The 16,791-nt window shown below is 41.3% G+C and overlaps 1 protein-coding gene across 1 annotated transcript in view; it reads right to left on the bottom strand.

Annotated features, from left to right (window-relative positions):
- The window catches only part of CDH20 (cadherin 20), a 151,446-nt gene that overhangs the window by 111,257 nt on the left and 23,398 nt on the right, over nucleotides 1-16,791 (bottom strand). The window lies entirely within an intron of this gene.

Raw genomic sequence — 16,791 nt, 5'->3', positions numbered from 1 at the left:
ATACACTTAAAACAATGCAGGTGACATGCAATATGGGACAAATGCTACCTTCATGCAAATGTATGCATCTCTCATCGATTATAGTAACGAGATACACAAAGAAAGATCAGAGGAATATAATTTGATCTTTTCTGGAAGCTGCTCCAAAATTTATGGTGGATGTAGTGTATGTGCATGCACAGAAGGGGAAGACAGTGAGGAGTGATAGCACTGTGGAGCCTTCCCAAAGAGGGCAAATTCGGGCAGATTTTTCCAATTCCCAAAGAGGGCAAACAACAACAACAAAAAAATTCCCAAAGAGGGCAAACAAAAAAACCCATGAGGACAGACTGATGCCTACAGGAGGTCACGGGCCCTAGGACCGAGGTGAGCCCCACAGTTTGTGAACCCACCGTTTCAGTGATGCAATCGTTGCTGCAACAGGCAGAAAAGGCTTAAAAATAAAGGCGTACAGAGGAACGAAAGGAAGGAAAAAATACCAGTCAGGAATAATTATCACAGTGTATAAAAGTTTCCACTCCTTTATTATCATAAATTGCAAAGTTTTATTGATGCATATTTTATCACAGCACTCTTGCCATATGTGATCTGAAGATTCAGAGCCTGTCCCTGGGGACAACGGTACTGATATAGATAATCAAGAATTCCTTTTATGCTCCTCTCAACACAGCCACAGCTCAGATTGAAATTAACATCTTTTACAATGAAACACCAGTTTTCTGCCACAACTAGACATGACAGCTGGAGAGAGAGCCCTGCTTATCCAGTTACTCCTTCAAGTCTCAGTTTCATTACAGCCTGTGAAGATGTAAACTAGGTACAAAGCAATGTGGATGGTCACTGAATACCAGCAAAACGAATCTGCATGCAACCTGCCACGTGAGGAAACGGGGGAGAAATCCTTCCAAGTAAATCCAGGGATGAAAAGCAAAGATCAGAGGAGGCAGCCCCTGAAAAAAAGCAATGAAGAGGAAGCCAAAAGCTTTGAACTTTTTGCAGTGTGCACTGCCTGGGTTAGAGTGGGTGATGCTCGCACGCACGCATGTGCACACAGGAATGGCACCCACGCCCCAAAAGAAACCCAGCATGGGGTTCTGTCCTACTTAAATCACCCAAAGGAAGGATTTTACCTAGTGGAAACACTAAGGCTGCTTAGTGTTGGCACTTGTTACTGGTCATCTTTTTAGGTTGACTGCTTCCACCTGTACGTCGGCCCTGCTTCTCACGCTGCTGAGGAAGGGGGCATGGAAGTTGTTTTGCTCTGCTCCCCATGGGGTCGTACGTCACTGTAGCATCTGAGTGCCTTCCTGTAGAGCATTAAACAACCAACATCTGCCATGTGTGGTTTACTCTCCCTCTCATCCTACTCTCAAGAGAAAACTGGGTATGCAGTGTAGTGGTTTTTTTGGCAGGACTTTTTGTTGTTTTAAATCTATACACTGCCATATGTTAGGAAAAAAAAAAAAAAAAGCACCTCGCTTGTGAAGGAGAAAGTGGTGGGGTTCGCAATGGTCATTAGTTTCTGAGGGAGCTAGTGCCAAGGTCTCAGCCTGGCTTCCCAGAAGGTGCAGCTTCCCACCGGCTACTAGAAAGGTGCAAACTTCACAGACTGTCACAGGGAGCTGGAGATGCTAATGCACTAGAATCGCACGCCCTTCACTTGTGAAAGTGGTCCAAGCCCAGCACTGAGCACATGCCTGCCTGTGACAACACTGTGAAACAGTCAGTTGCTTTGGTATATTACATGCTGGGACAGTACATTGTAAAACCTACTCTATTGATCATTGGCTTTTTTCTTTTCTGATTAATATCATGTCATCTAGAGGTTTTCTCCAAACAGCCACTAGGGAAACATAGAAAAAAACGATATCAGTGTAAGTTTTGAAACATGTTAAGTGGGCAAATGCACTGTTAGAGATGCCAGGATGTTCAGGAAACATTTAAAGCATATTGTGTGCCTTCGGTATAGATCAGGAAAGAAGTACACAAAAGGAAGGCAGATGGCACTTTTTAGCCTTGTGTCTTTGCCTTTCTACAGGCTGCACAAACCAGTACCTCTACAGTTCAATCCTATGGACAAGCTCAGGCTAAAACCACATGTAATAGCGAGCCCACTTTAGGGTCATTATCAAGTACCACAGGGAAACAGAAGTCTATGGAAAAAAGATGGGTATATGACAGAACTGCAGTGAAAGGATCTAATTGATATCATCAGCAGAAAAAACAGCACTAACACATTAGCTGGATGATTCTTCAGCGGATAAAAATGGCAGGGCAGGACCTCTTACTCTGCATTAAGAGACTGTCACATTCGCTTTCTTGAAGCCAAGGAATTTTTGGAATTTCCTGCTCTCCATCCCACTGGAAGGGCTCACTGGGAAGGGTTGATTCCCAAACCCTCAAAACTTTCTGTATTCATGAAGGATGAGTCTTTTGGGGGTTACTTATTCTCTCTTCCATTACATTTCTGACATGTTTCCCAGAGTTCACTTTTATGAGATGCTGATGTTAGAAGAATTTAATGTTGAAGATATTCTTCTGCATGAAGGAAACTTTGGAGCACAGGTTCAGGTGACCAGGCTTTCTCCACACACACAGAGTGATGACTGCAACCTCACTCCAACTATAAAGTCTAGATTAGCTAAGGAACATTCGAAAAGAAACGTAGCAGTACCTATTATTTTTCCTTTTTTACAAGAGATTTAAGATAGAATATTTACTATGATCATACAATTTTATATCAGATTGAAAAACAAAATTCTCATCTTGCAAGAAGTTATAGTATTTGGCATTTCTCCCGAGTCAGGTTAAAAAGCCAAAATAATACAGTTTCTTTCTCCATAAAGTTTTTAAAATCAGTTTAAGAAGGCAAATATGTTAACTTCTATGTTATGAAATGGGTCATCTTGAAGTTTCAGAAACAAAATATTTAGTGTTGGAGGGTAGGAAGGATGTGGTGACATTACACCTTGACTCCACCTAAATAGCCACAACTGGGAGCTGATGTTCTTGACCTACTTGTCTCTATCTGCCCCCTGGATCCTTCTCCCCTGCCAGGCTTAGAGCCCCACCAGGCATGAGTCTTATGGTGCTGCTATTCTCCAGGTGCTTCACACCACTGCAAAATCTCATCCCAAATAGAAAATATCTATGTCAGCCAGATTTTCCTCTGTGGAGCATTTTGCCAAAAGGTCCATTTTCCCTATGAATATTTTCAAATTTAATGAACAACATGAAAATACTTAATTGGACACTTCTGTGATCAAGCCTAGTTGTTTTACTACAGTTTGCGTTTTGTCCTTTGAGTGGGACTATCAAGGCAGAATGCCAGGTAAGAACACTGGTATCAAGTTAGAGTCTCAGTGTGATTTGTAGATAAAGTGCTTTGAAAAGCATTTTAGGTTAATTTTTCTTTGCAACCACAAGTTTTAAAAGTATTATTTATAAGCAACCTTTTTCATCTTTCTTTTCATAGTAATGTTGGTTTTAAAAATTGTTTTACACCTGGGAATCAGGAAGCACACTGGAAATAAACACTTTTCTATGAAACTCTTAATAAGCAAGACCTCATCAGGAATCTGTACATGATCTATCATGATGGACAGAATGACCAAGCCAAAGAAGGGGTCATCACTAACACAACAATAACAACAAATTAATTAAAAAATCCAGAGACCAGCAAGCAGTTAAAAATCAGTTGCTTATCATGAACAAAGCTCAGACCTTCTATTAGTGATACCTCATTCTAATTTCACCAGCACAACCCCATGGAAACCAGGGAGCTCGCATTAATATATTGAAGAGCAGAATAACATAGAGACATGCCAGGGTGTAAAGATTTTTTACATCTTTCTTTGAAATACTGACATGGGTCATTTTCCCAGATACCAGTTTGTCCTGAGATAGTAAATCCTGGATCTTTAAGATAGATAGGATGTAATTAAAACTAGAATATGGCCTGTGGGGAAAGATCTCTCCCCACTTAAATCACATTGTTTTCATTGCTTTACTGGTGTAAATGGTATTTTTATGTATGTGTCCAGAAAAGAACTCAACTGCAATATTTCTTTTCTACTGCTGAAATATTAGCATTAAAAAAGCAGTATTTTACAAAAGTCATATGAACATAGTGCCTATAACATAATCAATTTTGTTGGAATTATTTTACACCAGCCTTCATCCTTGAAATGATATCCCTTCCTTTGTGGAATGTTTTAAAACTTAAAAATGTTATTTGAAGTAAGACTCGACAGCACATTAACTGGTAAAAATCAAAGTACTCCTTTTTTTTCCCGGGCCCAGAAGAATTAATTTTGTTGCCACTAAAGAGGAACAGACACCCAACTTTTGAACAGGAAATGACCTAATATTTCTGAAAACCCTGCATGCAATTAGCTTCTTATAAGAGCCATCTTTCAAGCTGTCTTTTTCTGCCTCTGAACTCCAAAAGCTGCTCATCAGATCCAGCAAAATTAGGATAATAATACAGAAGCATTTATCAAGTGCAATAGGCTTGTTAGAGGCACACTCGTCTAGCTAACCAACACTGTCAGAGTATCTTTTAAAGCAGAAAGATACTGCTAAGGCTCTCCTGAGGTGTTAATTTCTACTCCAGGTCTTCCACACTAGTGTTTCTCCAGCAGTGGGCTAGAAGTAGTGCTGATCTAGGAAGTGGTGCCCAGACAGGGAGCCCTCCTTGGCTATGGGGTGGTGCGACAGCCTCATCCCAAGATGTGAAGATGTCAAAAGGGATGCCTGTTACAGCAGGGTTTACGCCAGCACGCCTTAGTGCTTCGGTGTTACTGGTGGGTGTCAAAAGCAAAGAGCGTTGCTGTCCTCTGAACCCCAGGGCTTGCAACTCATGGCTCAGAAACTCTGTCCCAGGTTGGAAAGAGGAAAGAATCTGGTGTCTTGGGATGGCAAATTGTTGGTACTGGACTGGGAAGTAGGGGACTGACTCTAGTGTTTGGCTTCTCCCTCACCTTGCTCCTTGATGGCCCACGCTGGTCTCTGGGCTTGTCCTAACTTCATTGTGCCTTTTGTTTTTAGTCCACTGGCCAGAACTTGTTCAGCAACATTTTGATTTTCTAGATATGTTCTCCTTCAAGTAAAAAAAGCAAGTCTGGGTTTTTTACCAGAAACATATGGACTTCGCCATTTGCTAGGGAAAGACTTCTCAAATCAGGGCTCGCTCTTGTGACTTTCTGAGAGACACAAATCAAAATCTTGATCTTTTCCTTCTTAAATGTGAATGCTCTTACAGCAATTTTGTCTGAGCATTTTCTAAAGGCTTTGTTTTTCTTCTAAAACATGCTTTTGAAATCTAGGCTCTGGCAAAACAGAACTGTGATCTCTCAGCTCTGGTATTTGGATTGCAAGCACTTTGATGCAGCGCTATGTCCTATGTGTTTGTACAGCCCAGGGGTTTGCTGTACATACCTAGCACCTGCAGGCACCTCTACAACACGAATTATAACTTATTATAGAAGTTTTATTTTTGCCTGGTGTTTCGGTCTCAAAAACCTAAACACTATGTATTTCCTCAAGCACCCAGATCCACTGTGTGGACAAAAGCAACAAAATTCTTGTTGTATCAGGAGATCCAGAGCCAAACTCAAAGACTGCCCTTATCTAGACACACAGTTCCATCAGACTGTGAAACTTCGGCTTTGCCAGTAGGGTGCCTAACAGTGGTAGAAGTTGTGCTAAGGCTGGGTGCTTCTCCCACCCCATCCCTGCCTCCTTTTTCATCAGCCTCACTTGGCTGTGCCTGCAGCAACAGTATTGTACAAGTTTTAGATAAAGCAGCACCCTTCTTTCCTGTGCTTTCCCTTAAATATTGAATGTGTCACACCTGCGATTCTTTTAGTTGCAGGTTTTTCTGAGACAGGAATATTGAGGTTATCTTACTGATGTTGAGAATACCCCACACCCGGCAGAGGACAAGAGGATAAAACATTGGGAAAGCTGCCTCTTCCCTCCTTTCTCTCTTTTTTGATTTCCTGTAAACATTACTGGAGAAGATTGTACTGCAAAGTCATAAATAAAGTATACTTGTCAGAAGCTACAGTCTTAAAATATTCTAATGGTTTGTTTGTGTTCTCTCCATAAATTGTTTATTGGTCAATATGGCCAGAACTTTCAAACGTATCCTCCTTTGCAGTTTGCTGATATTGTCTCTTTTCTAAATACTTTCATCTAGTATTGAGCTTTCAGAAAAACCCACTTTCTACCTTTTTTCATTGATGAGAGATTTTTCTAATGCTGAACATTCAGATTATGCAGCATTACATTATCCTGTATTTCTTACTCTTACAGAGGCTGCTAGCATTAAAGGAGAACTATATAATTATTACTGAAGTTACTACTGGCAGTAGGGTTATGCAGCAGGGGGATGCTTTTTGAGTGGTCTCTATCTGTGCAGTAAAGCACATCAGAAAAAAAATAATCTCTGCATAAAATATTGTTCTAATTTGTATTCTACTTCACAACACCATGTAAATTTTCTTCAAGTAACAGATTGATGTTGTGAAATGGTACCCTGATGAGTAAATTATCATAGAAAGAAGTTCATCAAAGCAATGATTTCAGACATGCGTCTGAATAGGCCACGAGCATACGGAACCAAAGATCTCTGTTTAGCCAGAGATGACACCAATCATTAATATAAGAACCAGACTTTCCTCTAGGTCTCCTGGAGCCCTGCAATGCAGGGAGTCTTCCAATAAAACCATCATCCTGAATAGGATGATATTTTAAATCAGAAGTTAGGTGGTTCAGTTCCCTCTTGAGAGTTCCTATAGAGGGTAAAGAAAGACCAACGGACTTAAAAACAGTTTTAAATGCATATAATGGTTGATAGGTTGGATATTCACAGCTAGTAAGTCAAGTATGTTATGACATTTGGTAATTGCTTCTTCAATAAATAACTTGGTAAGTCCCTGGAGAAAAGAAGATAATTTATCTCAGGATAAAAACAGTTTTTGTCCACCAACACTTTGAGGACAATTTGGTAGGTAAGTAACTACATGAGGAATCTGGATACTCAGCGATCATTAAAAATAATGGGAACTTCAGTGTCCAGATCCTACAGTAGCTTCAAAAACCTTAGCCATGCACTCCTGGGACAATCACTTTTTGCCCACTGCAAGGGTATTAACACTGAAGCACTCCCATCTTGGAAAAGAAAGAGAACAAAAAGCATAAAAACCTATTTCAAATGGTTATCTATGAGTGTTTTACTGATCTTTTACTAAATTTACACATGAAGAAGAAAACAAATAGAGCACTATAACTTATTTTCAATACTATAGTTATTGATGTTTCAACAAAACAAGGACCTTGTAGTCGAACAGTTGATCAGAAACAGGATTAGAGTGGCAAAAGATTTTAATCAAAATGCATTTAAGGCTAGGAATTTGTAATAAAAAATAAACACCTACCTGCCACACATCATTACATATGTTTATTCTGCATAAACACCTATACAACCCAGTAAGGGATTACAGAGGTAATGCAATAGAGAGCCTTCTCTCAAAGACAAAAATTAATGAAATTGAATGGAGATGGCAAATCCTATGGAGCAGTTAATAGCTATACTGGGTATCTCTACTGTTAGCCATGGTTCATTCATTGCCTCACTAATAGACACATATTTAGCAGTCATCACAACACAAACGAGTCTTAATGGGAGCTCCTTCCATTGCCCCAGAGCAGCACTACAGCAAGCAAGAGGGCATTTGAGAACTATATGGGGCAAGGAAAGGCAAGGAAAACAGGCAGACTGATAACTCATTGTTGAGCTGCTCTTTTTTTATTTTTTTAATTTTCTTTTTACTATTATCTCTTCTATACATTTGAATCTAACATCCAGTTCCTTGGTCCTCGACTTCATGGAGATGTACCATGTGCACAAGTCAGCACAACTAGCCCACCTAAAGTAGCAGATCCTCAACTACAATCATGTTAAATAAACACAGCACCCTTAGCAATGCCCCTGAACTCACCTTAATGAGGACTAACCTTTCCAAAGCCTATACTACACAAGAAAGGTTTAGCCATGATTGAGTCCAGCATTGCTATATAATGGTTCCATTACATCTGTAACCCTAATATCTCTGGCACATTGCTGACAAGACGCCTTTCTGTTGGCATATTGATGAGCTATAACCCGAAACTCCACACGCAAATCTGGGAACCTGATTTTTCTATAAAACCCCTCCAATACCCTGTACTCACCCTGGAGACCTCTTGTGGGATCCAGATGCTGTTATTCCAATCTCTGTTACCACAAACTGCTCTGCTTTCTGCCACGCTCATTCACAAGCCTGTGTGAAACAGTTATTTGTCTTTTTTTTGTATTAGTCCCTCTCTAAGCCAGAGCCAAATTCTATACCTGCCACTGATCAGATCTGTCCTTTTTTGTCTGTTATTTTATGAAGACATTTGTCATTTCTTTCTCTCTGCCTGACTATACAAATCCTCTGTTTTCTTGCCCTCCTGCAGCTTCTTCCTCTGTTCAGTCTCTGCAAGGCTTTGTCGCTATTATCATCGTTTTCTCTCAGCATGCTCCCTGTCCTCTTGATGGCTGGTTTGACAGATCCTCTCTTGTCATCTGCTTGAAGGCTGATTTCAGCTCTTCCTTACAGCACTGTGCCTGTGTGCCTCCTCCGCTACAAGTGCTTAGTGTGGAGCTTGTTCTACCAGGGCAACGTCTGCTCCTTGTGGCCCTTCCTCCCGAGGAGGGTCACAGGGATGTAAGGCATGCAGGGCTCTGGGACACAGGTGTTAGTCTGATAATGTCAGCAGTTGACTTCTACCTTTCCAATAGGCCTGGCAGACCTTCCCCTTACCATTACAAAGGATGTGTACCAGTCATTTGACAGGATCTCCCCTGGGTGTCCATAGGGTGCCCAGAAAAAAGGATTTCTAGGCTTGCTATCAGAATAAATTTACGAGCCTGCGCTCACTCCCCCTTGCCTTAGAGAGAGATGTTCATGAGGAGCAGGCACCCCTAATTGTTTGCATGGTGCCTGTCCACCTCTGTATCACTTTCTGAAGGAGACACAAGACTACAGCAAATCCATATGGGAAACACAAACCAAACAGGCAAGTGCAGTGGTTCCTTTCAGGAGATAGTGGATGCAGGCAGCCCTCCGACAGTGAAAGAAACTGAGTGTCCAACTAAAACAGACATGCATCACTGATACACACTCTTCCCAGACTTCCCTTTCTGGGGAGGCATTTGTCTGCCCTTCACATGCCCTTCATGAGGTGTACTGATTTCATTCTTATTTCTTCACTCTGCTCCTTAAAAACATACTTTTTCTCTGAAGCCTTAATATATTATACCCACAGGCCAAGCAATACATAATACGTACTTGAATGGTTAATGCCCTCCAGATTATGCACGGATTGGAGGACACTTGCAGCAAAACTTCAAAATTTTTTTGCAGGCAAGTGCTTCTTCTCACTTAGGAACCTCCCCTTTCCAGAAGTCAGTCTCCTAATTCGCACTGAGGGTCAGCAGAACTTCACCTATTAAAGCACTTCTCTTCAAAAGTATCTTAACATTAAAAAATAGACTAATTTCATCCATAGGCTAAGCACACAGAAGGCACTCCATATATAATAACCTAGTGAAGCACCTATATTATTCTTAAGAGATTTGCCAACTAGTGATCTACTACTGCTATTTTAATTTATGTTACATCATGATCGCAATTCTAAAATAAACTCACACAAGCAGGGAAAAGTTAAGCCTTTCACTCAATCCTTAACTTGCTTTGCTGTAACTAAGTTACATATTGCAAGGGTTCTTAACTGTGTCTCACAATACCCAGGCATGTAGAAAGGTTAATTACTGTATTGGGTTTGCATGGCAAGGTTCTGGTAGTGGTGGCGGCTACAGGGATGGCTTCTGTGAGAAGATGCCAGAAGCTTCCCCCATGTCCAGTTGAGCCAATGCCAGATGGCTCCAAGATGGACCCACTGCTGGCCAAGGCCGAGCCCATCAGTGATGGTGGTAGCACCTTGTGATAACATATTTAAGAGGAGGGAAAAAACCCCACCTGCACAATAGAAACTGCAGCCAGAGAGGAGTGAGACTATGTGAGGGCAACTATTCTGCAGACACCAAGGTGAGCGAGGAAAGAAGGGGAGGAGGTTCTCCAGGTACCAGAGCAGAGATTCACCATGGTGAAGACCATGGTGAGGCAGGCTGTACCCCTGAAGCTCGTGGAGATCCATGGTGGAACAGATATCCAGCTGCAGCCCATGGAGGACCCCACACCGGAGCAGGTGGATGCCTGAAGGAGGCTGTCACCTCATGGGCAGCCCATGCTGCAGCAGGCTCCTGGCAGGACCTGTAGCCCATGGAGAGAGGAGCCCAGGCTGGAGCCAGTTTGCTGGCAGGACTCGTGACCCCCTGGGGGACCCACCCTGGAGCAGCCTGTTCCTGAAGGGCTGCACCCTGTGGACAGGACCCACGCCAGAGCAGTTTGTGAACAACTGCAGCCTGTGGGAAGGACCCACATGGGAGTAGCTCATGGATGACTGTCTCCCATGGGAGGGACCCCACACTTGAGCAGGGAAAAAGTGTGAGGAGCCTCCCCCTAAGGAGAAACGAGTGCCAGAGACAGCATGTGATGGACTGACCACAGCCCCATTCCCTGTCCCCCTGCGCTGCTGGAGGGGAGGAGGTAGAGAACATTGGGAGTGAAGCTGAGCCTGGGAAGAATGGAGGGGTGGGAGGAAGGTGCTTTAAGATTTAGTTTTTATTTTCTCATTACCCTTCTCTGATTTTCATTGGTAATAAACTAATTTTCCCAAGTCAAGTCTGTTTTGCCCATGACACTAATTGTTGGGTCATCTCTCCCTTTCCTTGACGCACAAGCCTTTCATTATATTTTCTCTCCCCTCTCCAGCTGAGGAGGGAGGTGATAGAGTGGCTTTGGTGGGCACCTGGCATCCAGTCAGAGTCAACCCACCACAATTACATAAACTAATCTTTTACCTTTGATTTGCTTCTGTAGTAGGCTAAAACGAATTGTGTAGAAGAATTCAACCCTGGTGTGCTCTCAACTTGAAAACTATTAGCACCTCTTTGGATATGTTGTCGAGTGCTACTTAGTTCAGCAGGGCAAACCCTACACAGTTTGGTGAGTGCTTGCTCCATTAGCATCTACACAGAAGGGCTTCACTCCTCCTGAAAAAAAGTGAAATAATTTACAGAAAGTCCCTACTGAGAAACAAATCCACACGTTCTTTGCAGCCCCCCCCCCCCCCCCCCCCCCCAGAAGCCCTAACCAGCCTTACTCCTTCCCTCTTTGGTGAAAATACGGACGTGAACTAACGGCATGGGCCCACGAAAGCACCTCAGTGCTGTCACTGTTAGAAAAACCAGAAACGAGACAAACGGCAAAAAGGAGAAAATCAAGAGAGAAATTCAGAAAGCAGTCCTGTGATCTGAACATTTCAGTGTTTCACTGATTCCAGCTTAAACTTGGATTGTTTACTGTTTAGGGTATCAACGCCTGCATGCTCCAGCTTTTAAAAAGCTATCACAAAAACAACAGAGGCAAACAATTTAAACACACAGAATGCATTTGACGGCATACCTTCACCCTGAGTATCAGAAACCCCTATAATTTATTTCTTTACATATTAACTATACTTAAGCTTTTCAAAGCAAAACAAGTAGTTTACAAATTGGAACCTCCTGTGACCACATGAAATACACACACCTTTCCTCCATTCATTCTTTAAATGAGGACCTGAGTCAACTCCTTCACAACAGTTACCGTTTCCCAAGTCTGCAAACATTTTCCAGAGGTGGGCTTTATCTTTTGCAATACCATCATGACATGCTTGGTAGTATTGTAGCTGGAGAATTTTAAGTGTTTAACCTTCAGAGGAAATGTATGTAACTATGTTAAAAATTCCTGTGAAAAAAGTAGGTCTTATATATGCGTCGCAGTCAGTTTTCACAGTTCTATCCTTTTTTTAATTACCCAAGGCATTCTGATTACAGAGCTACAAAGTAATCTATTTTAAACTGGGGTTTACAGTGATCTAATGGGCACAAAAAGCATATGGAATTAGGAAACATTTACTTCGCTTCCCCTTCTTTTTATGTTGCCAAATATATTTAAATCAAACTTGTTTTAAAAACAAATATTCCCAGGGTAAAGACTTTCATATCAACTTCTAGTTAAGTTGTTTCTGCTGAATTAGAAACCTCTGGCAGTTTTTTCCCACTGAAATGTAAATGATGACATATCATTAACTAGCAGCATTACACCACTAAAATACTAAGACTGTCTTGCTTGCCTCAAACTTCCCTTTCCTTAAGTGCAATGCCTTAGAGGCAGCAGTGTTTAAATGGTACAAAGTACTCTACTAGCACCAGCCTGAATCTTTATTTAGGAGAACAAGCTTCACATTCTTCCCTGCTAACGCAGTATATGGGCATGTTCAGCTCCTCCATAAAACACACTCATACACTATTACTGTCTAAACCAAGGTACAGTACTGACATGACAGATTCATGTTCCCAGCTGTGACATAAGGGCTCTTTGACAATACCACAGTGAAAGCCCTATTAAGAAAACATGTGCCGGACAGTGCATCTGATGCAGTTAAATGCTATAAAAGATTTTCCAGGTGTTAATGAGTTACACGAGTAGAATGAAAATGAGATGGATCCGTGTGCTTGGAAATTCTCAAGAAGCAGGACCCAGGCTCTCAGAGAGACACACAAACAGCGCTTTATAAGCATCACTGGCCACGCTCTGCACCTGACCGCGTGAGGTGATGAGCAACCCTGACTATTCACTGGGGGAACTGTTCATTGAGGATCGTTTGCATGGGAAAAGACAGATTTTCATGTCTTCCTGCAGTTTACTGCATCCTTTTTATTTTGCTCTATTTCTGAGAAAACACTAGCTATTTTCCCCTTTTTAAGGTTTTTCTTTCTTTTTTCTTTTTTTTCTCCTGAAGAAAAGGAAAACATTGTGCCTGTTACTTCATTTCTTCTTCTTAGTTTTATGAGGGATTCAGCTTGACCCAGTACAGATAAGAAAGTGTCATTTAACCCACATTAAACTATCACTACTTACAGTTTATGCTTTTAAAGGACAGAAATACAGTCTTCTGCATACTTGGAAACAGCAGTGGTTGAAATTTTTCAAGGCAGCGTTGAAACTTAAGATATATTCCCTTAAGCTATGTATAAAACCATATATATGGGCTGCCTTGAAAATTTCAACCACTGATATTTCAGAGTATGTGCATAGATTGTCTTACACATCAGGTACCCAATATAGGATTGTTTATTCATATAATGAGTTGACTTGATAAAAGGTTGTTTCATTTCTTTAGTATGTGTGAATTTTATGGTCGCTGCCCTTGAGGAGCTAAGTTTTGTTTTATCTACATGACAGGTACAGTGTGGGAAGGCTGCAATGCAGATTTTTCCACGCTGTTGTGACCACAACCTCAGTCTTAATCCTGGCATACAATTGTATCCAGGAAAAAAGATAATTTTGTCTCCATGCTAATTCCAGCCTGATACTCCTTAAAGGGGAAGCTCTCAGTAATACAAGATCCAATGGAGTCTCCTCTCAGAATTTAATTTAGACCCACCTGTTTTATTTCCCACAATGACATGTCACTACTATTTTACTTTTCATTTCCAATCTAATATCCCAAGTCCTCTTCCAGCTCTTCCCCCACCCCAAGGGTTACTTGAATTAACTTGGAGAATTACATTTTCTTAAACATGTAAGAAGACTAGGTGGAGGGAATGAGCAAACCAGTCTGAGAGCACATTGACAGAGAATCTTGAAATTTACATCTTAAGGGTTAAAATTCCTCTGGCTTGACAGGTGTTCTGTGCAAGTGTTGCATTCACACAATGTAGTATCTGACCATTTAACCATATGTCAAACAATCTCCACTATGACAACCAGATGTAGACATTGCCATGGAATGAAATTATCATTTTATTAATTACCCTTTAATTAGTTGATACAGCAGGAACATGCAGTAATTTAGTCATAATTGGCCTGACTGAGACTCAGTACTTAAAGGGATGGAATCTGTTTGTGAGACTACTTGTTATGAATAACAATTATATCTGTGACAATGCAATTTTATTATGAAGACGTACTGTGCATTCCAAACAACTTTTAGGTATAAAATAATATTCAGGATTTAACTACAATTTGCTTGCAAATGTTTTCCTTGAATATAAGTGTGTAATCCTCTGCGTACTTTGCTAAACAAGTATAACAATGCAAGAAAAACCTCTTCCCAAACTTATTGTGATGGCCAAAGCATGTTTTTGATTCATTTTAGAGAAACGAGGAGACACTTGGTAAATTTTGTATTTGAAAATGGAGGAAAAAAAACTTCAGACCTCTCAAAATCTTGTTACTGGTCTTCAGATTATTCTAGAGTTTAACATGGTATTTGCGTAGGGGATACACTATACAGATTTTTAGAAACATCCTCTGTCGGAACATCGCAAGCAGCAACTTGAGCAGTGTCTCTTATGCGATCACTTGATCACACTTTTTGGATTTCTGTAAGAAGAGTAGAACATCTTTAGGTTTCTTGGACTAGATAGGTGCAAATAAAGTTAGCAACATCTTCCTCTAGACTGTACTAGTAAGTAAAATGCCTTGAAGACGTCCTTTCAATACAGCTTGCAACTGAATCAGGACTACTCTTCATAGACAGAATACTGAGTACCACTGTGGTAGGCCAGAGCACATTCAACAGCTTAATAAAAATGCTCGTAAAGCAGATCTGAACATCGGCCCTTACAGACCCAGTTGGTGTGAGCTTTTTTTACCACCACTTTGGACAAAATTCTGGAGTAACCATTCTGTCCTTACTCTTCTAATCACTGTGACCTGGGTGAAGACTGCAGTGTTTTATATTGGTTTTATGCTGTTAGACAATACGCCTCACGTTTTCCATGTGACTTTCCACAAAAATCTCACAAAGTGCAGGTCAAAACCCTGAACAAACACAGCTTCAGCAAAATACAACAAATCACTTTACTTTTCAGAGTTGAATTAAAGCTCTCTTTTTGGGTGTTTTTTTTTCTATAATGGCTAACTCCTGGCTTTCTGCATGTGCAGGGACAGAAAATTATACTTAACTGAATTACTTTTTAAACCTTGTCCAATTCCAACACATTTATTTATTTATTTATGATGGGTGGGCAGGCTGTGTGGATGTCTCCATGCCAAATGCATCTTTCATATAACTACTCTAAAGTCAAATAAGTTATATGAAGGATGAGTCTGTTTCTTTTACAATTAGACTTCAAGTAATTCTTTTACTTTGCTCAAAGGACGAGGGACTGTTCTGTTAAGTTTTCTTTGTTTTAAACATAACATCCTTACGCCCTGTCTGATAATTAATCCACTCTTATGCTTCCTTATCACAAATGTATATATATGGAAATAACACGCTACACAGGAAAGAAAAACATTTTTTGCCTATGGTGCCATCTTTCAGTTAGTATCAGTAAGTCATATTCTGTTGCTTCTAAGTGCGTCTTGCTCGACAACTTATAACCACCTCCGGTACAGACACACGCAGGTTGTATTTTCCTGCTGTGTCACAGGGAATAGCTAACACAGTGTAACAAGAGATCATTTCATTAGATTGCCATGAAAGAGTCACCGCTGCAAGGAACTCGAGTTGAACGGGGACACAATCACAGTGTTACAAACTCCACAGTTTACCATTAAAACCTTGTGTGCCTGCCTGAAAAATGTCTTAGAGCAGCACAAAAGCTGGCACCATTAGCTTTCATCCCTGCTGAGTTGGCAATAAAGTGCACACATAAGTAAAATGCATTAATTGGTATTAGTCAATCTAGTTAAGATGTTCATTCTCCAGCCATCTTCAGATTTCATTTCCATAAAATAGGATTTCTTTAAGTCTCATAATTTGATTTTGTCCAGCCCGAAATGATGTTGACACAGTGGCAGCAAAAGCACAATTACACCCTAGCTTTACAAAGGTGTTCTCTAGCTAAATAGACCGGGACCCACGTGCTCTCATTCTCACAAGGAGAAAAAAAAAAAAAAAAAAAAAAAAGAAAGAAAACCTGCAGAAGAGGAAAAAGTGATACATTTCCCTATCATTTTCCTATGGCTATTTTTCTTTCCTTTTCCCCGCATTTTTTCTACCGTGCACTACTGATTACTGCACTTTAAGATCAGAATGAACAATTAACTGTCTAATTATTCCAGTCACACCAAGCCACAATGAAATCTTTATTCAGTGTTTACAGCAATCTTTGGCAGAGACTGTCTTGCTGTTTTTAAACCAAGAAGAACTGCTCCCTTTGGCACCCCTCAGCATCAGCTGCCTGGGTTTCAGAGCTGGATGCCAATAATCAGTCTCCTTTTTCTCTTCCAAAGTGGCTATTTTTTTTTTAAGGGTGAAAAGACCTATTCTCATCAACTCCCCATATATTCTGCCTGATTTATGTCCCAGCCACTGGGTCTCTTCCTTCCGTATCTTTTACCATTTGTGTTCCCCTCGCACCCCCTCCGCGCCGCTCCCGCAGCGCCCGCCGAGCCCCGCAGTCCCTGGACCCCCCCGGCGCCGGGGCAGGGGGTGTGTGTTCCTCCTCGGGAGCCCCGGCGGGGCGAGGGGGCAGTTTCCAGCTCCGCTGTGCAGCACCCCCCGCCCCCCGCACACCTTTCTCTGTAGGTGTTCCGCTTTCTGCCGAGAGCCCCCGCGGCGGCTACCGGCTCCCCGCCG

The sequence above is a fragment of the Falco punctatus genome, assembly GCF_963210335.1.
Source record: "Falco punctatus genome assembly, chromosome: 3".
NCBI lineage: Eukaryota > Metazoa > Chordata > Aves > Falconiformes > Falconidae > Falco > Falco punctatus.
This window is presented reverse-complemented; position numbering and strand designations above follow the sequence as displayed.